General features: G+C 37.4%; 1 pseudogene; it reads right to left on the bottom strand.

Annotated features, from left to right (window-relative positions):
* Positions 1–1,680: 1,680 nt before the first annotated feature.
* LOC100669261 (olfactory receptor 2T33-like) lies at positions 1,681–3,729 on the bottom strand (annotated as a pseudogene).
* Between the last annotated feature and the right edge of the window lie 21,718 nt (positions 3,730–25,447).

Raw genomic sequence — 25,447 nt, forward strand, 5'->3', positions numbered from 1 at the left:
TTCTTAGTTGACTGATCCCAGACGGCAACCCCGGCCTTCTCACAGAAAAATCTAAGTGGTTTTTCCTCAACCACATTGTTTTTGATTTTTCACTTCTAGAACATCTTAAAACTTTAATCAAAGCCAAAGTGGTAAGACTTCTCTGTAATATAAAATAATTCTAAACAGATAATAATATTATATTCAGAACAATGGTTCCAGATTATATGAAGTAGGGAAAGAGAATTATAACCCCTTTTACTCAAATGTAGTTGATATCTTTATTATGGGTTTTAGGTAACACATATATTCACCTAAGCACTATTCCAGTGTGTGTATATGTGTGTATGTGTGTGTGTGTGTGTATCCACAAAGCACAGCAGTTTAAAATAACAATTATTTATTTTGCATATGAATTTGCAATTTCAGCAGGTTTCATCAGGGACAGCTCATCTCTACTCCATGCAACATCAGTGGAAGTGGCTCAACTGGGAGCTGAAAGATACACTTGCATGATGTGCCACCAAGGACTGAAAAAAATGGCTTTGAATTTGGCTGGGCTCTCAGCTGGGGATGTGCACTAGAAGTCTTGGTTTCTCTCTTTGTCACAGCATGGGGATTCTATAATTGCACCAACACAATTACTCTTCAGACACTTCTTAAAATAGGGACTGGGGCGGCATACAGTCACTTGCAATTCTGCAATTCTGGTAGAAATTGTTGCCACCTCCTTAATTAAGATTCAGTGTGATTCTCTGGGAATTATTCTACATGATTTTTGCCTCTGCTTTCTGAGTCACCCTTGCTCTACCATGAGAAAACTGAGTAGTCACCACAATCAGCTTACTCCTTAGACCAAACTAGTGATATTTCTGTCAGAAAAACATGATTACAAACATTGTGAGTTTTCCATGAATCTTACTGGAATTTACTCCATTAGACAAAACCCACAACTACCAACCTTGGGCTTCCTACGACTCTGCTGCACTACAGTGCCCTAAAACATTTTAGTAGTCCCATTTATTTTTAACTAAAGAGAATCTACAAGACTCTCAAGATTTATAGAAGGTCTTTTGTCTCTTTGGATGTTTATTTAAGGCACTGTGTCTTAAATCGTCCTGAAGCCTTAATAAATGATTTTAGAGTCACAACTTGTGTTGGATCTTTGGCCTGAGGCCCTTTCTTAATTTGAGACTTCTTTGCTGAAAGTTTTATTTTTGAATCCACTGTGTACTGACTCCTTTGTACACAATATATTTTTTTCTTCAGCTCATCTCTCTGCTCTTACGTTTTAACATAGGTCATGAAAAGCCCATTAGCATTTTTATATTCTGTCTGGAAGTTTCTTTAACAAATCTTCCCACAGCAACATTTTGCAAATATTTCTTGATATCTTCTTACGTATTTTATGTTTGATGGTCACATTGGGTCCTTATTTCATGTGAATTTATTTTATCTTTATTATGTGATTTAGGATCTACGTTTTGTTTTCAAAAGGTATTATCCCCATCAAAATTAATGATTTCCATTATTTATCAAAAATACAAATTATACACATATCATATGCTATTTATAAACTCAATCAATCATACTTATTGTCAGAGCCCTAATTTCAGAGTAAAAACACCACTGCAAGTTATGACAGGAGGACAAATATAATTTTTAATTAATTTACCATATATAAAAATAATCATACAGGAACAATGCAGCCAGATTGGCAAAGTAAGAGCAAAATAACTTGATACAACACAAAAGAAGAATTTAAATGGGATGAACAAAATAACAAAACAGTATTTTAGAAACGTAACCTGTAACCAGTTTGGTTGCTGCCATTTTGGCAAATTATGCTCAGCATTGATATCACATAAAATGTTTTTCCAGCCACCTCCTCAAGGCCCCCTTGACTTCTTTGTTTCTCACACTGTATATAAGGGGGTTCAAGACAGGTGTGAAGATGGTATAAAAAGCTGAGACCACCTTATCATGGTCCTCTGAACCGTTAGATTTGGGCCTCATGTAGATGAACATGATGGTGCCGTAGAAGAGTCCCACAACCGCCAGGTGAGAGGAGCAGGTCTTAAAGGCTTTTTTCTGTGCTCCAGCTGACTGCATGCGGAGCACTGCAGCCAGGATAAGGCTGTATGAGGCCAAAATGAGAGACAAAGGGATCAAGAGCATCAGAATGCAGCAGACATACATGAAAAACTCAAAAATTGTGGTGTCAGCACAGGCAAGGCTACCAGTGATGGTGCTTCACAAAAAAAGTGATTGATTTCCCGTGAGTGACAGTAAGGGAAGCTCAAGGTGGCACCAGCCTGCATCAGCCCATCGATCCCTCCCAGGAGCCAGGAACCTGATGTCATGAGTAAACAGAGCTTCTGACTCATGAGAATGGGGTAGCGCAGTGGGTGACATATGGCCACATAGTGGTCATAGGACATGGCCGTTAAGAGGAAGAATTCACTCCCTCCCAGAGTGAGAAGAAGGAAGATCTGGACTCCATAGCCAGTGGGAGAGATAGACCTAGTGTCTATCAGGTAGTTGGCTGCCATTTTGGGAACGAAGGTGGAGACCAGCGGCATGTCCATGAAAGAAAGCTGGCTAAGCAGGAAGTACATGGGCATATGGAGTTGAGGGTGCACATGAATGAGAATGATCATAAGGGTGTTGCCCATCAGTGAGGTGATGAAGATCATAAGCACCATGGCAAACAGGAATAGGTGGATCTGTGTGTGGTTAAAGAGCCCTAGAAGAATGAAGTTGATTCCTGTGGTGCCGTTTGCATTGACCATGGCTCTACTGGTGCCTGAAAGATGTAAGAATGATGCAGAAATGAGATTTGTTTAAAAGGAAGCTTGTACATATCTTTATGAAAACTTGATCAAATGACTTGGGAAATCTCAGACTTGGAGGACTAATTACTACTTTAATCTTCCACTTACAAACAAGATTTTTGCCATAGCATACTACTATCCATCTCTGCTGTTACTATACATTATTTTTTATTCACACAAAATTAGATAACATACATATACAGTGGTACAAATTATACCTCTATTGTTTTTTAATAATTTGTCAGTATGCCACACATAATTTACTCATGGCGTTATGAAATGTTACTTATGCAATCCGAGTTCTTTACACTTTTGGTATTTCTATATTGAAGGAAATTCAGGTTTATGCACTTTAGTAGGTATTGAGGAGATATGCCTATAGTTATTACTTTTGCATGTGTTTTAGATATTTGCTTAATGTATTCTCACATGATTTTCTTCAATATCAAGACAAATTAAAATTTTGAAAGTTTCAAAAAAATTACAACCAATAAAACTAAGTTTGATGGGGAAAAAACAAAAGCAAAAATTCTCTATTCCACACTTACATGCAACCTGTGCTCTAAACACACTAGGCTTTCAGCCACCACAGATACTACTGTAGCCATCACCTCATCATTTATATTATCATGACTTGCATTCCGGATCATGGTGCCTACATCTCGTTAAGTTTAGAACCCCCTCAACATTTAAACTTTTATGTATTATGTTCTTAAACAATGCTGCTGGTTTTAATTTATATATCCATTCTAAGGGAGCCCTGGTGGCACAGTGGTTAAGCTTTCCGCAGCTAACCAAAAGGTTGGCAGTTCAAACTCACCACCCACTCCTTGGAAACTCAATGGGGCAGGTCTACTCTGTCCTATAGGGTCCGAATTGACTTGACAGCACAGGTGTTTTGGTTTTATCCATTCAAAAAAAGTTAATAATTTCAGAAATGAACATAATTCGTATTGTATGCAATTTTCATGTAAATTTGGACATCAATAATCTTATGCTTTTAAAAGTAGAAGACAAAAACTAATCCATTAATTATGACTTATCCAAATGATATTCTCATATAATGAACCTGAGGTCCAACATCTCCCACAGGTAAAATACACAGGTACTCATTCACTTTCAGAATAGCTTCTCTTTTCACTAGAACCTATAACTTCCATTTCTTTTACGTCTAAGTATTTTTGGTGGTAGGAATGGATGCACATGTAAATGGATTCACCTATTATACTTAGGTAAGTGGTGTCTTTTGCTCACAAATTCAAATTGTCAAAGAGAGCTGTGAATTCAGGATTACCAACAGTATTATGTTTGGACTTCATTCATAATCTGTGGTGTAAATCCTTTTTTAGTTTTTCTGTAACTTATTTGGAAAACTTTGCAAATTTTGTGAATGGTCTATGATCTTCAGACCTTTAATACATATTAAAATTTTTTGATTCTTAGTATATACCAACAATGACTTTCATATCATTAAAATATGTAGACGTTCCATTTTTCAAAATTGATATAAATATGCTATAATAGTGAGCATATCATTCTTTTATGCTTTGTTCCCTCAAATATATATATTTTGAGTGAAACATATATATATTCAGTTTAATATATTGTTAACTACTGCCAAATTTTATTACATCATATATATGCAATTTATATATATAAATATACATGTATATATATGCAATGTTTATTTAAGAATACTTAGCTTCTTTCCAGTCTTTTGTTGGTATAACCCATATCCTTGTGCATGTGGCGATATTTTCTCAAGTAAATATTTTACTAGAATATTTTGGGTTTAAGATAATTGCATCTCCACCTTTTACACTCCAGTCAACTGTCAATTTGTGTGATAATTCCTCCACATATTTTACTGTTAGATGCGATAATTAACAGCAATCAAATAAGTGTGAAAATAAATTTAAATTGCATGTCATTTAAGTTACATGGCAGAAACTCTTTTAATCTATTCATCGACCTCTTGGATTTCTTCTGCAAATTCTCTGTGAATATCTCTTATTCATGGTTTCTAGATTGTTTGGCTTTTTCTTAATAATTTAAAGAATTTCCCATGTATTTTGTAATTTATGTATTTAATTATATATATAATTTATATATCTTTATAACTTGTTATTTATATGCATTGTGAATATCTTCTCCAGTTGATTTTATATATTTGACATTTTTGTTATTTTGGACTGTAGTTTTGTATTTTACATTACATATATTTGGGATACTTATATGATATTAATAATTTAATATTAATGTTCTGCGTTTCATTAATAGGCTACCATTTTAAACAATTTCAATGTTATTTGGATCAACTTGTTATTGGTATATAAGTTGTTTGAATCTATGTTCATTGTTGATTTAATATTACATTGTACTGTCTTTGCATGCATGAATATTAAACATATTAAACTCACAAAATGTATTGCTATAGTTCATCTTTTAATGTGTAGTCTCTGATTTTTTTTTAAAACAAAATAAAGGCCTTAAAGGCCACTAAAACATAGGTGTAAAGTAGTCTGTGTCTGTAGATTTTTTTTTTTTTAAATAATGTATTCACTTTCCTATTAGTTTCAGGTAAGCTGTGTTTTCCTATTACTTTTTAAATTCATATGACTTTCTATTTTTAAGGAAACATTTTCCTTTCCTAATCTATTTTCTTTGTTAGCGTTTCTTACTGCATTGGGTGGATGGACAGGTCTGTGTCTCTGGCTGCTGCTGAACTGGAGGTCATGACATGCAAAGTTCATTCACTTAAGCCGGCCCTGGGTCAGGGCACACTGGATATAGACATACGAGTTACGAGTTGCTTAAATAACACGAAGACTAGGAGTCAGAACTCTAAAGACCTGTCCATATTTTGTTCACAAATACGTGTGAGATTTGGGGAAGGTCACTTACTTTGCTATGAGCCACTCTCCTTGTTTCTAGACTGGAAAATTCGCGGACTGTGGTAGACAGCTGTACTGGAGCACTGGTTTCATTTGTTTCCATTGGGGCTCATTCTCTGCTTCGGCGATTTGATAACCACCTGCTAAGGCCCTGAGCTTAAGGGCAGCTTTCCAATGTTTCTCAGATGCCAAGATTCAATGAATATGATTTTGAACGTCTTCTGTAGATTTAAATTTAAGATGAAATTATTTTAAACTAAGAGTATTTGAAATATTATCATATCAGGCATTTTATTTGCTGGACAGTTCATATAATGTGAAATAAATGTATATTTCACATTTAGTCGGCATGAATTACGAAGTTCAGAAAAGTTACATGACTGATCTAATAGTAAACATTTAAACTGGTAGCTGCATTCATCTGAAGATTGAATATAAAAGTACATATTTGATGGCCAGGTTTCTTGAGTTTGAATGCCTATGCCACTGTTTAGTAGTTGGATAAATTTGAGCAATATGCTTAAACCTCAGTTTCATTATGTACAAAATGAGGTGACATAATAGTATCTACTATAGGATTATTTGATAATTACAAAATAAAATGCATATAAGTACACTGGAGAATGCATGCACAAGAAGATAGCTCTATAAAGTTATTGATTATTATCATTATTATATTATTATTGGTCATCTATAGATGTTTCCTACCAAAATATTTTGAAAGTAAAATTAGTATTTTCCCATAACTCACATGTAATGTAATGTTATTTATTTCATATCAAAGAACAAAAATATCATTACGTATCAGTCTTCATTTTTCAGCATAAGTGACATGTTTTCTCTGTTCCTTTAGATTTTTCTGTCTGTCCTGTCTACCGTCTATGAATTTATTTTGAACATAGAGGAAACACTCATGACCATGGTAAATTTAATTATTCCAAGGCTATTAGGTTATTTGATTATTAATTTTGCAATGTGTTCTCATGCCTTTAATATTCAATGTGTTATAAGAATTGTAACAGATATCATGAAACTTGTCACAAATTCAATAATGTCTCAAAATTCAATCAAAAAATTTTAAAATAGCAGGTAAAAAGAGAAAATATTATCTGTATTTCACATCAAAAAGGCATTTGTTCCCAAGTGAATTCAATTCTTTGTAATTCCACACTACCAAAGTAGAAGAGGGATATGCAGGTCAGATAAACTTCTAGTTGTCTATAATATCTCTGTACAATTTAAAATAGGATAAAAAATTGTTCCCATTTATTTTCTAGTTGTATAAAGTGGGTAATTGCAGAGAGCTCAGAGTACTTTTAGATCCATTGTCACATTTTTCTGTCTACCTCAATGTGGTGTTCCCAGAATTAGCAAAGCTTCCCCTTTCTCAAAGGTACACTCTGTGTTACATACCCACCTGTCCAATATTCTGGCCTGGCACTAGTATGTTCATTTCTTCAATTCAATCCAAAACAATTCCAAGCCAAAATGACTCTTACTTCACATCTGCATGATATAGATGGAGTAACTCAGACATAACAAGGATTTTTACAACTGTAGGAAACAATGTCCTAAGTACTATGTTAACCTTGGATGTGCATTGCCTCATGGAATGTCACAACAATTAAATGAGGTAAACTGTCACTGTATCAGATTTGCAGATGAAGGAATGGAGGGTTAGATTAATTTATTTTTCCCTGGTCTCAAAAGTAGGAAGCATGGGTCCAAAATCCTAGTCATGAAAGTAAACTCCCCACAGTTATTTTGGGCTTGCCAGCCAGTTTTTTGTTCCAATTATTATCTTAAAAATAGTGACAAAACTTTTTGAATAAAGCAAACAACATAAAGAATGGGCTCTCAAACACATCGTTGTTGTTAGATGCCATTAAGTCACCTAACACACGGCTACACTGGGCAAAATGCTGCCCAGTCCTGCGCCATTCCCAAAATCGATTGTTGATTGGACTATTGCTATCCATTGGGTTCACTTTGGCTGACTTTTCAGAAGTAGATCGCTCGCCTTTTCTTCCTAGTGCATCTCAGTCTGGGAAATCTGCTGGAGCTCACTGGAGCAACTGTGAGTTCTGTGAAGTTAGGCAGCTCTCTTATAAACTGTGCGTCTCAGGTTAGTGTATTTAAAATGGGTAACTGTCTTACTTTGTAAAAATGAAAAAAGATAGTGCATGTAGAATGTTTAATTAAATTATTTATATTTAGTATGTTATCAATAAAAGATAGCCAACATAAATTTTATCTCTACACAAACTTTTCCCCAAAGAGAAATTCATGAATAGAGAATTTAATAGAATCAGATATATGCATCCATTTACCTTAGAGTCAGAGTATTAACTAAGACTCAACTTTCCTGAGAAGCTTAGTACAGATCGCCCCCGACTTAAGACATGTTTGAGTTACAATGAACTGCCCTATGACTGTCCTTTTTTATCTTTGTACATCTTATTGTTAGTAATATGTACTACATATAACGTTGTAGCACGTAATTTGTTGATGTTATCATTCTCATGCCAATCCCAAAGATAAATAAAGATTGGATTTATAAAGATATTCATAATAGGAGGCAAAAATAATGAATATTTTCTTAAAAATAGATATTCTACTTATATCAGAACTGACATGACAGAGTCTTCAGAATGGAACCCTGTCTTACACTGGGAAATACCTGTAATATTATTTTCATAATTATAATTTGATAAAGATACGTTAGTGCAATATAAGTATGAAAGGAAGTTCTTTCTCACTGGAAATTAATACATAGTTTAAACTAAATTTTTATAATTTTTATGCATTCAAACATTATACACTCAATGTTTCTTTATGATATGCATTACTGGTAGGAATGCAATGAAAATTAATCTCAGGGTAAAAGTGAAAAATCCTTTATTAGTCAATTTGGCAATTCGGAGTGAGAGCCAGAGAGCTAGTCTTGTCCCTTGAAGCATTGCTATACGTTGCGGATATCATTCTAAAATATGACTAAAAAAGAAGTGATGGGAGGAGACCCTGTAAACACAAAGGGCTTATTTTGCAAGGTTTTCCACAACGTGCATCCTGAACTATTACAGAACTAATAAATTTCCCATGGAGCACAATATAACAGCTGGAACAATCTTAGATATCATGCTAATTGTATAAACAAATTATAAAAAATGTCTATGGAAGAATATAAAAGGAATAGTTATGATGTTATCAAGTGCAATGCAGGTGCTTTAATTTCCGTGGTTTCCAAATAGTATGATTGTGATATAGTTTTTTAAATTACAGAAATTAAGTGGGCCACAATGAAAGCATTAGCGCATACCATCCCCGGTTGTAAGCACTCAGTCTAGGAGTCGTAGCACTAACCTGCATCAGAGGAGCCACCGTGCAGGAGGTGTGGAATACTCTAAGCCTCTGGTTCCCAGATCACCGTTCGGATCCCCACCAATACCTCTGTTGCTGGTATAAAATACAAGGCACCTGGCTAAAGCCTTAGGGATTCCTGAGCTTCAGGCTGCAGAAATGCTCGTGGGAAAGCATTCGGAAGAATACAGATGACCACATGCTCTCCTCATTTATCACCTCCGTACAGGATTATTTTAAAATCTCAGGATATTTGATCTCTGAAGAAAATGGCCTGTTTTATCAACCTGCTAAAGTCAGGATGGGATTATTTTGAATTTGATGCTTGCCTTATAATATTATTAGTATTAAATGAGTTACGATGCATAAAGCACTTAACTCATGCCTGGAAAATACACTTAGTCCATAATCCTGTTAACCTAAACTTTCACAATAACTAATGTGTCAAGAAAGAGCTGGTAATGATGTGGGAATAGAGTGGACTTTTATACACGTCTTACCCAACAAAAGGCCGTGACCAAATTGAACTTTTCCAGTCTTGAAACTTTCTAGCTATATATTTTGGGCCTGTTATATAACCTCTCTGAGCCTGAGTTTAATCATCTGTAAAAGGGGCATCATAATGCCTCTTCCATAGGATTATTTTTAGGGGCTACTGTATAGAATAAGGAGCCCTGGTAGTGCAGTCGTTAAGAGCTCAGCTGCTGACCAAAACGCCAACAGTTCAAATTCACCAGAAGCTCCTTGAAAACTCCATGGGGCAGTTCTACTCTGTCCTATTGGGTCGCTATGAGTTGGAATAGACTTGATGACAATGGGTTTAGTTTTGGTTTCGGGTATAGAATAAATATAAAGCACCAGATCTATCAAACAAGTATAATTTCAGTATCTCCTTTCTTCTCTGCTTTAGCAGGATATGTTGACTTATGAACTGACGCACAGTAATGAGAGTTTTTTTTTTAATGTCTTTATCTTGCAACAGAAAACAGTAAAAATCAGTTACCATTGAGTTACCTCTGACTCATGGCAACCCTGTGTGTGTCAGAGTGGAGCTGTGCTCTGTAGAGTTTTTAATGGGTGATTTTTCAGAAGTAGATCACCAGGTCTTTCTTCCAAGGTGCCTTTGGGTGGACTTGAACCTCCATCTTCTCAGTTAGCATCTGAACATGTTAACTGTACCACCCAGGGGCTCCGCTCCAGGAGATTATACAGTATAAGTGTTTGCACCACTCAGGAGCTCCAATATGGGAGGTTATACGATGCTGTGCTACATAATCAAAATATAATAAGCATTAACTGATTGATTTGTTACAGCTCTGCTTATGAACTGGTTAAGGGTTAAGAAAATGGGCTGAATTATTGCAGTGCAATGAATCACTTTTATATGGCTTTCTTGCCCTGGTCTTGTAACTTCACAAAATGATTGTCTGGGCCAAAATTCTGCAAGGTATTAGTAGATTTACTACAAAACTAGTGGACTGAAAATTCACTTAATGGGATTGTGCCCTTTGTGGTCCAACAAGGAGATTGGTCGCTGTTCCTATTCTGTTAGGCTTATATAAGGGCCAAATCCACAGAGATTCTGGGGCCCCTCGCCACCATCAAAAAGAGTGTAGAGTGGAGTGCATCCTTTGGACCCAGGGTCCCTGCACTTAGAACTCCCTATATCAAGAAGAGAGAGTTGTAATAGTGAAGACAGGGATGGTGGCCTTGCTGGTCCATAGAGAGAGAACTGAGTGTGTTTGTGCAGGGGTGTGCCTCCTACTAAAGTACTGCAACACTTGTACATGCAGGACAGAGACCTGAGTGTGGCTGGTATAATTTGCTTCCTTCCCCCTTCGGGCATCGTGGTGGGAACAATACATTCCCTCATGCAGGGTAGGCCTTGGTATCATGGCAGCAAGACAGAGAACCACTCTGGCCTGGGTAGCATGGTAGGAGGCAGCAGCATAGGTCAAGAAGGGCCCAGTGGCAGAGGCTCACGAGATCCTGTGCAGGGGTCTTTCCATTAGTGAAGCAAGGCCCAGTGAGGCCCAGGGGTAGAACAGAAGCCTTGGAAGCCATGCAGGTGTCCCAGGTAGCATGGTGGTAGCCAGAGGCAGTGGTGACATGAAGACAACATTTGACCAGAAACACAATGTGTCAGTACAGTGATATTAGAAAGAATATGAGTAGTTTGGAAAAGAATAAGCAGATCTGCTTTGAGAATTTGTTTTACTGTTTACTGTTTGCTTTCTAGAAATAATAATAGTGGCTTTCACTTTGCCAATATTGTGTAAATGTCTTGATCACAGATGGCCGTAGCACTCATGGAATGGTTGATGCCAGTGGTTGTACATGCCTCATTCCTAGTTGTCTGCTAGTTTGAGGCACATCCTGTTTGCATGTGCAATGTGGTTAGATAGACAAACCACACAATTATATTATATAATTATACTAGGATTGTCAAACCAATCTATGAAGGGATATTTGAATTTTATTTTCAAACAGGCATATACCTATGGATATAGTCAATAATATGAGAAAAAAGAAAATGGAAGTAGAAATATAAGTCAAATTCTGGTAACCCTGAATAAATTAATTAAAAGAGAAAATAATAATATTAAAATCAATAACAAAAATCAGAACAGTTAATATTTATTGAGTTATTAATTTCTGACAAAACAATAATAGTAGGAGACTTCAACACACCACTTTTGGTGAAGGACAGGACATCCAGAAAGAAGCTCAATAAAGACACGGAAGACCTAAATGCCACAATCAACCAACTTGACCTCATAGACATATACAGAACACTCCGCCCGACAGCAGCCAAGTATACTTTCTTTTCTAGTGCACATGGAACATTCTCTAGAAGACCACATATTAGGGTATAAAGCAAGCCTTAGCAGAATCCAAAACATTCAAATATTACAAAGCATCTTCTCTGCCCATAGGGCCATAAAGGTGGAAATCAATAACAGGAAAAGCAGGGAAAAGAAATCAGACACTTGGAAACTGAACAAAACAAAAGACTGGATTCTAGAAGGCATTAAGGATGGAATAAAGAAATTCCAATAAGAATGAAAACACTTCCTGTAAAAACGCTGGGATACAGTGAAAGCAATGCTCAGAGGTCAATTTATATCAATAAATGCACACATACAAAAAGAAGAAAGGGCCAAAATCAAAGAATTATCCCCACAACTTGAACAAATAGAAAGAGAGCAACAAAAGAAACTCACAGGCGCCAGAAAAAAGAACAAATACTAAAAATTAGAGCTGAACTAAAAGAAATAGAAAAAAAAAATGAAAAGAATTAACAAGACCAAAAGCTGGTTTTTTTGAAAAAATTAACAAAATTGATAAACCACTAGCCAAACTGACAAAAGAAAAACAGGAGAGAAACCAAATAACCTGAATAAGAAATGAGATGGGCAATATTACAACAGACCCAACAGAAATTAAAAGAATCATATCAGATTTCTGGGAAAAATTGTACTCTGACAAATTTGAAAACCTAGAAGAAATGGGTGAATTCCTAGAAACACACTGCCTACCTAAACTAACACAAAAAGAGGTAGAACAGCTAAATAGACCCATAACAAAAGAAGAGATGGAAAAGGCAATCAAACCCCCCCACCCCAAAAAAGCCCTGGTCCGGACAGCTTCACTGCAGAGTTCTACCAAACATTCAGAGAAGAGTTAACACCACTACTACTAAAGGTATTTTAGAGCACAGAAAAGGACAGAATACTACCAAACTCATTCTATGAAGCCACCATATCCCTCATACCAAAACCACGTAAAGACACCACAAGAAAAGAAAATTACAGACCTATATCCCTCATGAACTTAGATGCAAAAATCCTCAACAAAATTCTCGCCAACAGAATTCAACAACATATCAAAAAATAATTCACCATGACCAAATGGGATTCATACCAGGTATGCAGGGATAGTTCAACATTAGAAAAACAATTAATGTAATCCATGATATAAATAAAACAAAAGACAAGAATCCTATGATTTTATCAATTGATGCAGAAAAGGCATTTGACAAAGTCCAACACCTATTCATGATAAAAAATTGAGCAAAACAGGAATAGAAGGAAAATTTCTCAACATAATAAAGGGCATTTATATACAGCCAACAGCAAACATCACCCTAAATGGAGAGAGCCTGAAAGCATTCCCACTGAGACTGGGAACCAGACAAGGATGCCCTTTATCACCGCTCTTACTCAACATTGTGTTGGAGGTCCTAGCCAGAAAAATTAGGCTAAATAAGGAAATAAAGGGCATCCAGATGGTCAAGGAAGAAGTAAAAGTATCTCCATTTGCAGGTGACATGATCTTATACACAGAAAACCCTAAGGAATCCTTCAGAAAACTACTGAAACTAATAGAAGAGTTCAGCAGAGTATCAGGATACGAGATAAGCATACAAAAATCAGTTGGATTCCTCTACACCAACAAAAAGAACATTGAAGAGGAAATCACCAAATCAATGCCATTTACCGTAGCCCCCAAGAAGATAAAATAATTAGGAATAAATCTTACCAGAGATGTAAAAGACTTATACAAAGAAAACTGCAAAACACTTCTGCAAGAAACCAAAAGAGACTTACATAAGTGGAAAAACATACCTTGCTCATCGATAGGAAGACTTAACATTATAAAAATGTCTATTCTGCCAAAAGGGATCTATACATTTAATGCAATTCCAATCCAAATCCCAACGGCATTCTTTGATGAGATGGAGAAACAAATCACCAACTTCATATGGAAGGGAAAGAAGCCCCGGATAAATAAGGTATTACTGAAAAAGAAGAACAAAGTGGGAGGCCTTACTTTCCCTGATTTTACAACCTATTATACCACCACGGTAGTCAAAACAGCCTGGCACTGGTACAACAACAGATACATGGACCAATGGAACAGAATTGAGAATCCAGATATAAATCCATCCACATATGAGCAGTTGATTTTTGACAAAGGCCCCAAAACAGTTAAATGGGGGAGAAGACAGTCTTTTTAACAAATGGTGCTGGCATAACTGGATATCCATCTGCAAAAAATGAAACAAGACCCATACCTCACTCCATGCAAAAAAAGTGAGCTCAAAATGTATCAAACACCTAAATATAAAATCTAAAAATGTAAAGATCATGGAAGAAAAAATAGGGACACTGTTCGGAGCCCTAATACATGGCATAAATAGTATACAAAACATTATTAAAAATGCAAAACAAAAACTAGATAACTGGGAGCTCCTAAAAATCAAAAACCTATGCTCATCCAAAGACTTCACCAAAAGAGTAAAAAGGCTTACAGACTGGGAAAAAGTTTTCAACTATGACATTTCCGATCAGCGCCTGATCTCTAAAGTCTACATGATACTGCAAAAACTCAACTGCAAAAAGACAAATAACCCAATTAAAAAATGGGCAAAAGATATGAATAGACACTTCACTAAAGAAGACATTCAGTTAGCTAACAGATACATGAAGAAATGTTCACGATTATTAGCCATTAAAGAAATGCAGATCAAAACTACAATGAGATTTCATCTCATTCCACCAAGGCTGGCGTTAATCCAAAAAACACAAAATAGTAAATGTTGGAGAGGCTGTGGAGAGATTGCAACACTTATACACTGCTGGTGGGAATGTAAAATGGTACAACCACTTTGGAAATCAATTTGGGTCTTCCTTAAAAATCTAGAAATAGAACTACCATAGGATCCAGCAATCCCACTCCTTGGAATATATCCTAGAGAAATAAGAGCCTTTACACAAACAGATATATGCACACCCATGTTTATGCAGCACTGTTTACAATAGCAAAAAGCTGGAAGCAACTGAGATGCCCATCAACAGATGAATGGATAAATAAATTATGGTATATTCACACAATGGAATACTATGCATCGTTAAAGAACAGCGAGGAATCTGTGAAACATTTCATAACATGGAGGAACCTGGAAGGCATTATGCTGAGTGAAATTAAGCAGTTGCAAAAGGACAAATATTGTATAAGACCACTATTATAAGAACTTGAGAAATAGTTAACTGAGAAGAAAACATTCTTTTGTCATTACAGGAGGGAGGGAGGGAGGGCGGGAGAGGGGTTTAGATAGTAGATAAGAACTATTTTAGGTGAAGGGAAAGACAGCACACAATACAGGGGAGGTCAGCACAGTTGGACTAAACCAAAAGCAAAGAAGCTTCCTGAATAAACTGAATGCTTCGAAGGCCAGTGTAGCAGGGGCAGGGGTCTGGGGACCATGGTTTCAGGGGACATCTAAGTCAGTTGGCACAATAAAATCTATTAGGAAAACATTCTACATCCCACTTCGAAGAGTGGCATCTGGGGTCTTAAACGCTAGCAAGCAGCCATGTAAGATGCATCAATTGGTCTCGACCCACCTGGATCTAAGGAGAATGAAGAAGACCAAGGACACAAGGTGATTACGAGCCCAAGAGACAGAGAGGGCTACATGAACCAGTGACTACATCATCCTGAGACCAGAAGAACTAGATGGTGCTCGGCTACAACCCATGACTGCCCTGACAGGGAACACAACAGAGAACCCCTGAGGGAGCAGGAGAGCAGTGGGATGCAGACCCCAAATTCTCATAGAAAGACCAGACTTAATGGTCTGACTGAGATTAGAAGGACCCTGGTGGTCATGGCCCCCAGACCTTCTGTTGGCCCAGGACAGGAACCTTTCCTGAAACCATCTTCAGACATGGATTGGACTGGAAGATAGGTTGGAGAGGGACGCTGGTGAGGAGCGTGATTCTTGGATCTGGTGGACACTTGAGACTATGTTGGCATCTCCTGCCTGGAGGGGAGATGAAAGGGTGGAGGGGGTTAGAAGCTGGTGAAATGGACATGAAAAGAGAGAGTGGAGGGAGAGAGCGGACTGTCTCATTAGGGGGATAGCAATTGGGAGTATGCAGCAAGGTGTATATAAGTTTTTTTGTGAGAGACCTATTTGATTTGTAAACTTTCACTTAGAGCACAATAAAAATTATTTAAAAAATATTTATTGAGAAATTACTGAGTGAGCTACATCGTTCCTAACAGTCTATTTGCATGATTTCATCGAAGCAGATTCATGAAGATGTTATTTTTAGCTCCCACTGACTTTTGATGAAACTGGATCTTAGTAAAGTTAAGTTACTGCCCAAGGTTAAAACCTTAATAAGATTAGACTAGGAAAATGGTCTGGTGGTCTACTTCCAATAATTAGCCAATGTAAAACTTATGGATCACAACAGAACATTGTCTGACTCACTTCCTTTGGACAAACCATTAGGAGGGATCAATCTAATGCAGGACCTCATGCTTGGGGAAATACCGGGCCAGAGAGGGTAAGGGAGACCTTTGTTGAGGCAGACTGGCGCAATAGCCACTATAGTCATTGCAAAATTGTACTTGTTTAATTAATTATTTTAATACATTTTTTACTGCAGTAGAGATATTTTAATTTTATTGAAGTTTGTAAATAGATACAGTTAAACAAAAAGTCATAGTACAGTGAGATGAATTAACTCAAAGGGAAGAGACCTGAGTACAAATATCCTAGAAGAAGAAAGAGAATATTTTTTGACATCTGGGAGCTGACCTGGCACTATCAATTAGGTTTTTGTATTGCCAGGAGCTGGCCTTGATGTCTGCCTGTTGAACAGACATGGTTTTACAAAATATCAATACGGAAGACAGGAAAAAGATTCTCCAAAGGTGTCCTTGTCTCAATCCCTGGAATCTGTGAATATGTTAAGTTACATGGCATAGGAGAATTAAGATTGTACATGGAATTAAAATTGTTAATCAGCTGACCTTAAGAAAGAGTATCCTAAATTATCCAGGTGGGTTCATTGTAATCCCAAGGGCCTTAAAAGTGGGAGAGGGAAGAGGAAGAGAGAATCAGAGATAGCAGTGTGAGAAGGACTCAGCTCAAAATTGTTGGCTTTGAAAAAAGAGGAAGTGGATTGTCATGGATTGAATTGTGTTCCCCAAAAATGTCTGTCAGCTTAGCTGGGCCATGAGTCCCAGTATTGTGTGATTGTCCATCATTTTATGTGATTTCCCTGTGTTGTAAATCCTGTCACTATGATGAAATGAGATGAATTAGTGGCAGATATACTGATGAGATATACAAGTTTGGATAGTGTCTTAAGCCAATCTCTTTGAGATATAAAAGAGAGAAATGAGCAGAGAGATAGGGGGGTCTTATACCACCAAGAAAGCAGTGCTGGGAGCAGAGGATGTCCTTTGCACCTGAGGTTGCTGTGCTGAGATGCTCCCAGACCAAGGGAAGACTGATGCATCACAAGGACCTTCCTTCAGAACTAACAGAGAGCAAAAACCTTCCCCTGGAGCTGGCACCCTTAATTTGGACTTCTAGCCTACTGGACTGTGAGAGAATAAGCTTCTCTTTGTTGAAGCCATCCACTTGTGGTATTTCTGTTATAGCAGACTGGAAGACCAAGACATGGATCATGAGTGAAGGAATGTGGTTAGCCTCTAAAAGGTGGAAAGGCATGGAAACAGCTCTCTTACAGAGCCTCCAGAGGAAAGAGAACCTTATGAACACCTAGATTTTAGCCCAGTGAGAACAATCTCAGAATTCTTACTTTCAGAACTCTAAGATAATAAATTTTGTTAAATGAGTGGTAATTTGATACAGCAGAAATAGGAAACTAAGAGGTGTGGCCAAGATGGTGGGATAGTCAGACTCTTCCTGTTGTCCCTCTTACAACAAAGACCTGAAAAAACAAGTGAATTGATTATATATAACAATCTAGAAGCCCTGATCATAAAAGACAAAGCTGAAGAGTTGGATTGAGTGGCAGGGAGAAGGAGGGATAATTCAAAAACAGCAAAGAAGTGCCAGTTGTTAGGTTGCCAGTGCCCTGCTGACTAGGTCATCCTGTGCCTGCAGGCTGAGGTGAGCAGTAGTGTTTGGGATGCACCTCACCATGTTGGGTGAAGCTGGGCAGCAGCGAGTCTGCACACACCTCTGGAGCTAGGTGGAAGCAGCGCTGGACCTGCAAACGTTAAGTGCAAACATCTAACCTACCACTGGGAGGCAAAATAAATTCTACTCCCAGAGTTTCACAGTGGAGAACTGGTTACTTTCCCTCACCTACCCCCACCCTGCTCTGCTCTGAAACCAGTCTGGCAGTATTCAAGAACTGTCACTCCCCCTAAGCCAGGAACTCAGGGTGAGTCAGGAGGCCCTGCCCCTTCATTGAGCCACTGGCATGAGGGGTCCGCAGACTTGCAGAATCCTTTACTCCTGCCTAGACCTGTGTGCACTGGGTCAGTGGGTTTAGACCTGTGTGGGCTGATTCAACACCACATGCCATCATTATCATAACAGCAGGGCATACACCTGAAGCCCATTTTCAACTTCAGCAGCCAAGGAGGAGCTGCAGACTCATGACATTTGACATGGCCCTGCCTCTTAAGCACAGAACCTCAGCCACCTACCCCAGAGGCCTGAGGGCTGGTGGTAACATTCACTTCATCTAAACCAAAAAAAAAAAAAAAAACCAAACCCAGCGCCGTCGAGTTGATTCTGACTCATAGTGACCCTATAGGACAGAGTAGAACTGCCCCATAAAGTTTCCAAGGAGCACCTGGTGGATTCGAAATGCCAACCCTTTGGTTAGCAGCTGTAACACTTAACCATTACACCACCAGGGTTTCCTCACTCCGTCTAGCCACTCGTGTAATAGGGGTCTGAGAATAAACGGTGTCTCCCATTCCCTACAGTCAAAAGGACTGTGTGCCCAAGGACCAGCTGCAATACCCCTCACTACATGCTCTCGGGAAAAAGGAACACACCCTCACCAAGGCATCCAGGGGCAGCCATCAGCCCCCTGCCTTGTTCCACACATACCCCCTACAGCAGCCGGATACCTGCTCCTGCTTCAAACACCAATCTGCAGCCCTGACAGTCTGGGACTGTAGGTGAGAGTCTGCACCACACATTTGGTGACTGAAAACTTGGACACCTGTGCCACACCAGAACATATGGAGAGGAAGTTAAAGGCAATATTAAGAAATAAAATGTTGGTTTAAATTTAGAAAAATAAAGGTAAATTTTAAGGTAACCACAAAGGACGCTAACAAACCTACCCATCAAAATAAGAAAAACATGAGGACTTAGCAAAAACAAAATAAACAATAATGAAAAAATATGAAAAGAAAATACATAAGAAAAACCACTCAACAGCACAGAAAATTAAGTGGAACAAAGAAACTGCCAGCACCACCGAAAAAACAAGCAACAACAACAAAATGACAGCACTAAACTCCTACCAATCAATAATTACACTGAAAGTAAATGGACTAAGTACGCTAATAAAGAAATGAACAGTGGCAAAACTGATTAAAAAAATGCAATCTGCCTATATGCTGCCTATAACAGACACGACTTAGACTCAAAGACACAAACAAACTAAAACTAAAACAATGGGAAAAAAATATCAAGTAAACAATCACAAAAAAAGAGCAGGAGAGACAATATTAATCTCTGACAAAACATATTTAAAGCAAAATTCACCACAAAGGATAAGAAAGGACACAGCTTAACCTTTAAAGGGTCAATACACCAGGAGGACATAACTATAATAAATACATAAGCACCTAATGAGATGGCTCCAAGCCACACAAAACAAACCCTAATAGAAAGAGAAATAGATAATCCATCATAATAGTAGACTTCAACACACCACTTTCAATGAAGAACAGAACATGTAGAAAGAAAATAAAGATACAGAAGACCATAGACATATACAGAAATCTATCCAGCAGCAGCCAAGTGTACATTCTTTTCCAACTCACATGGAACATCCTTCAGAATAAACTGCATATGGGGCTGCAAAGCAAACCTTAACAGAATTCAAAACACTGAAATTTTACACAGCATCTTTTCTGATTATAATGACATAAAATTAGAAATCAATAACAGAAATATCAAGGAAAAAAAATCAAATGCATGGAAACAGAACACCACCTTGCTTAAAAACTACTGGATTATAGAAGAAATCAAGGATGGAAAAAATAAATTCATAGAATTAAATGATAATGAAAACATGTCTCACCAGAACCTTTGGGAAACAGCAAAAGCAGTGCTTAGAGGTCAGTTTATAACAATAAATGCACACATTCAAAAAGAAGAAAGTGCCAAAATCAAAACATTACCCCTAGAACTTGAACAAATAGAGAGAAACAAAAGAAGCCCTCAGGCACCAGAAGAAAGGAAATAATAAAGGTTAGAGTAGAAATGAATGAGATAGAGAATAGGAAAACAATTGAAAGAGTAGACAATATGAAAAGATGGTTCTTTGAAAAGATCAACAGAATCAATAAACCATTGGTCAAATTGACAAAAGAAAAAACAGGAGAGGAAGCAAATAACCTAAATAAGACATGAAATGGGTGATATCACAACAGACCCAATGGAAATGAAAAGGATCATAACAGAATACTATGAAAAATTGTACTCTAACAAATTTGAAAATCTAGCAGAAATGGTCAAATTTCTAGGAACACACTACTTACCTAAACTAACACAAATTGAGGTAGAAAAATTAAATAAACCCACAACAAAAGAAGAGATTGAAGAGATAATTAAAAAAATAAAAACCACCAACAACAAAAAAGCCCTGGCCCAGACAGCTTCACTGGAGAATTCTACCAAACTTTCAGGGAAGAGTTAACACCATTACTACCAAAGGCATTTCAGGCATAGAAAAGGATGGAATACTCGCAAACTCATTCTATGAAGCCAGCATAACCATGATAGAAAAGTCAGGTAAAGATCCACAAAAAAAGAAAATTACAGACCAATATCCCTCACCAATATAGACCCAAAAATCCTCAACAAAATTCTAGCCAATAGAATTCAACAACATATCAAAAAATAATTCACCCTGACCACATGGGATTCATACCAGGTACGCAGGGATGGTTCAACATTAGAAAAACAATCAATGTAATCCATCACATAAATAAAACAAAAGACAAGAACCACATGATCTTATCAATTGATGCAGAAAAGGTATTTTAAAAAGTCCAAAACCCATTCTTGATAAAAACTCTCAGCGAAATAGGAATAGAATGAAAATTCCTGGACATGATAAAGGCCATTTATGCAAAGCCAACAACCAACATCATCCTAAATGAAGAGTCTTAAAGCATTCCCCTTCAGAAGGGGAACCAGACATGGATTCCCTTTATCACCACTCATATTCAACATTGTACTGGAGGCCCTAGACAGATCAATAAGGCAAGAAAAAGAAATAAAGTGCATCCAAATTGGTAAGGAAGAAGTAAAAGTATCCCTATTTGCAGATGATATGGTCTTATACATGGAAAACCCCCAAAAATCCACAAGAAAACTACTACAACTAATAGAAGATTTTGCAAAATACCAGGATATAAGATAAACATACATAAGTCAGTCAGATTCCTCTGCACCAAAAGAGAGAACTTCCAAGAGGAAATCACCAAATCAATACCATTATAATAGCCCCCAAGAAGATAAAGTATTTAGGAATAAATTTAAACAGAGATGTAAAAAACCTACATAAAGAAAACTGCAAGACACTATTGCAAGAAATCAAAAGAGACCTACATAAGTGGAAAAACATACCATGCTGATAGACAGGAAGACTCAACACTATGAAAATGTCAATTCTTCCCAAAGTGATCTACAGATATAATGCAATCTCAATCCAAATTCCAATGACAACTTTTAGCATGTTGGAGAAACAAATCACAAACTTCATATGGAAAAGGAAGAAGCCCCAAATAAGTAAAGAATTACTGAAGAAGAAGAACAAAGTGGGAGGCCTCACACTACCTGATGTTAGAACCTATTATACCACCATGATAGTCAAAACAGCCTGGTACTGGTACAACAGACACATAGACCAATATAACAAAATTGAGAACCCAGACGTAAATCTATCCACCTATGAGCAGCTGAAACCCTGGTGGTGTAGTGGTTAATTGCTACGGCTGCTAACCAAAAGGTTGGCAGTTTGAATCCACCAGGTGCTCCTTGGAAACACTACAGGGCAGTTCTACTCTGTCCTATAGGGTCGCTATGAGTCGGAATCGACTCGACAGCAGTGGGTTTGGTTTATGAGCAGCTGATAGTTGACAAAGGCCCAAAGTCCATTAAATGGGGGAAAAGACAGCCTCTTTAACACGTGGTGCTGGCATAACTGGATATCTGTCTGCAAAAAAAAGAAACAGGACCCATACCACACATCATGCACAAAAACTAACTCAAAATGATCAAAGACCTAAATATAAAACCTAAAATGATAAAGATCACAGAAGAAAAAATAGGGACAATGCTAGGAGGCCTAATACATGACATAAACGGAACCATAACTAGCAATGCAGAAACATCAGAAGAGAAACTAGATAACTGGAATCTGCTAAAAATCAGTTATGCTCATCGAAAGGCTTCACCAAAAGAGTAAAAACAGAACCTACAGATCGGGAAGAAATTTTTAGCTATGACATATCTGGTAAGGGTCTAATCATTAAAATCCACAAAATACAGCAACACCTCAACAACAAAAAGACAAATAAAAAAATTAAAAATGGGCAAAGCATATGAACAGACACTGCACCAAAAAAGATATTCGGGTGGCTAATGTACACACAAGGAAATGCTCGTGATCATTAGCCGCCAGAGAAATACAAATTAAAACTACAAAGAGATGCCTTATCACCCCAATAACACTGGCACTAATCCAAAAAATGGAAACCCTGGTGGTGTAGTGGTTAAATGCTGTAAACCAAAAGGTTGGCTGTTTGAATCCACCAGGCGCTCCTTGGAAACTCCACAAGGCAGTTCTACTCTGTCCTATAGGGTCTCTATGAGTCAGAAACAACTCGATGACAATGGGTTTGGTTAATCCGTAAAACACAAAATAAAAATGTTGGAGAGGTTGTGGAGAGATTGGACTCTCATGCACTGCTGGTGAGAATGTAAAATGATACAATCACTTTGGAAAACAATCTGGTGCTTCCTTAAAAAGCTAGAAGTAGAAATACCATAAGATCCAGCAATCCCACTCATAGGAATATACCCAAGAGAAGTAAGAGCAGTCGCAGGAATAGCCATATGCATACCATGTCCATTGGAGCACTATTCACAACAGCACAAAGATGTAAACAACCTAAATGCTCATCAACAGACGAATGGGAAACAAATTATGGTACAGACACACAGTGCAGCCTACTGACGGAGCCCAGTTCTACTCCGACACCCAAGGGGTCACTGTGAGTTGAGTTTGATTCTACTGCAACTGTTTTTTTTTTTTTTGGTTGTTTTATATGAAGATAAGCTGTAGCTATGTTGTTGTTGATGTCTTGCGCCGAATGTTGTTGTTGAGAGCAGTTGCTATTTAGTTGGCTTCTACTCAAAGTAACCTAATATATAAGAGAAAGAAATTTTCCCTGGTCCCATGCCATCCTAATGATTGTTGGTATGTTTGAGTCCATTGTTGTGGTTATTGCGTCAATCCATCTTTTTGAAGGTTTCCTTTATTTTTGTGATCTTCTACTTCACCTAACAGGACTTCTTTTCTTAGGAATCGGTCTTTCCAGATAATGTGTCCAAAGTAAGTAAGATGAAGTCTTGTCATCCTCATTCCTAAGGAACATTTCATTGTTTTATTGTAAGACTGATTTTTTTGTTCTTTTGTTAATCCATGGTACATTCAATATTCTCCACCAACACCACACTTCCATGCATCAGTACTTCTTCTGCCTTCTTTTTTCATTGTCCAGTTTTCACATTCACAGAGGTGAACAAAAAGACCACAGTGTTGAATAGAAGTAGGGAAAAGAGATATCCTTGCCGTGTTCCTGATTTTATGGCAAAATCTTTCAGTCTTTCACCATTGAGTGTAATGTTAATTGTTGGCTTTTCACAACTGTCCTTTATCATTTTAAGGAAGTGTACTAAGGTGAAGGAAATTCAGAGCTATATGACAGTATTGCACAACAAGCTATTTAATGGGGCCAACACATTGAAAGTCACATGCAAGGGGGTGGTCCCTGTAGCAGAAGGTCTTCCAGAGGCTAGAGTCACAGGTAGCATCAGAAGGAGAAGAGAGCAAGAAAGCTCCCAGGGGAGAGAAGAGATATCCTCCTGCAGCCAGGTGATAAGTCTCTGGGTCAGAGAGCTCTAAAAGCAGCAGCATCTTAGGGTCTTTATAACTACAGGAATTTATCTTTTTTTTTTTTTTTTTTAGGACTAGCAGAAGTTGAGTCCAGTTTTGCAGGGTATGTAAAACAGGCAGGTTTTAAGTGGCTAAAAATTTGGGCTATTTTTAAATCAGTTGGACATGTACAAGTTTGAGTTTCATGCCAGTTTTTTTTTTTTTTCTCTCATATAATACACCTCAGCTTACTTGAAGAAGTAAACAACTTGGGGCTAATACACAGAGGCCATTTTTGACTCTCACGCAATAGGAAGTTCGCTTTTATTCCTGATTTTTGAGTGTTTTTTTGTTAAACGCTTTTTCCTGCATCAGTTGATAGATCATCCCCCTCTCCCTACATTCTATTAATGTGTTGCATTACACTGATTGACTTTTATATATGCTGCACTTGTGGGACAAAGCACACAGGGTTATGGCATATTGTCCTTTTAATATGCTGCTGGATTGGAGTTTTACTATTTTGTTGAGGATTTCCATAGATATTTCTATGCAATATTTTTTTCTGATGGCTTTGTCTGGCTAAATATCAGGATGCTGATGGCATCATGGATTGAGTTACAAATTATTCCTTCCTTTTAGTTTTTGGAAAAGTTTGAGAAAGATTGATGTTAATTTCTATTTGATGCCTTCTTTATAATTTCTTTGTCATTATTGATATTCTCTATTTGTTGAGACATTATTCTCCTGATTTCCTTTAGGTCTTTGACCACGTTTAACACAGTAGATTTAAATGATTTGCCTAGCAATTCCATGTCATTGGTTCTTCAGGGACTGCTTTTACCGATTTTTTTTTTTCCTGTGAATTGGTTGTACTTCCTGTTTCTTGGCATGCCTAGTATTTTTACCAAATACTGGGCTTTGTGAATTTTATGTGTTAACTCTGAAAAACAGATTCTCCAGCCTACCTAGTGCTTGCTGTTATTGTTGAGGGCTGCGGTCATCTGTTTAGTGACATTTCCAAACTATTTATTTGTTTATATGTATTTATTATTTTGCATAGACTATTTTCTTTGCCATGTGTGGTCACTGAAGTCTGTCTTCAGTTATTTTAGTGGTCAACCAGTGACCTGATAGAGACCTTTTTTGGAGTCAAAAAGAGAAGAAAAAGAAAACTAAAAACCCTTTC

This window comes from Loxodonta africana (assembly GCF_030014295.1).
Source record: "Loxodonta africana isolate mLoxAfr1 chromosome 22 unlocalized genomic scaffold, mLoxAfr1.hap2 SUPER_22_unloc_1, whole genome shotgun sequence".
NCBI lineage: Eukaryota > Metazoa > Chordata > Mammalia > Proboscidea > Elephantidae > Loxodonta > Loxodonta africana.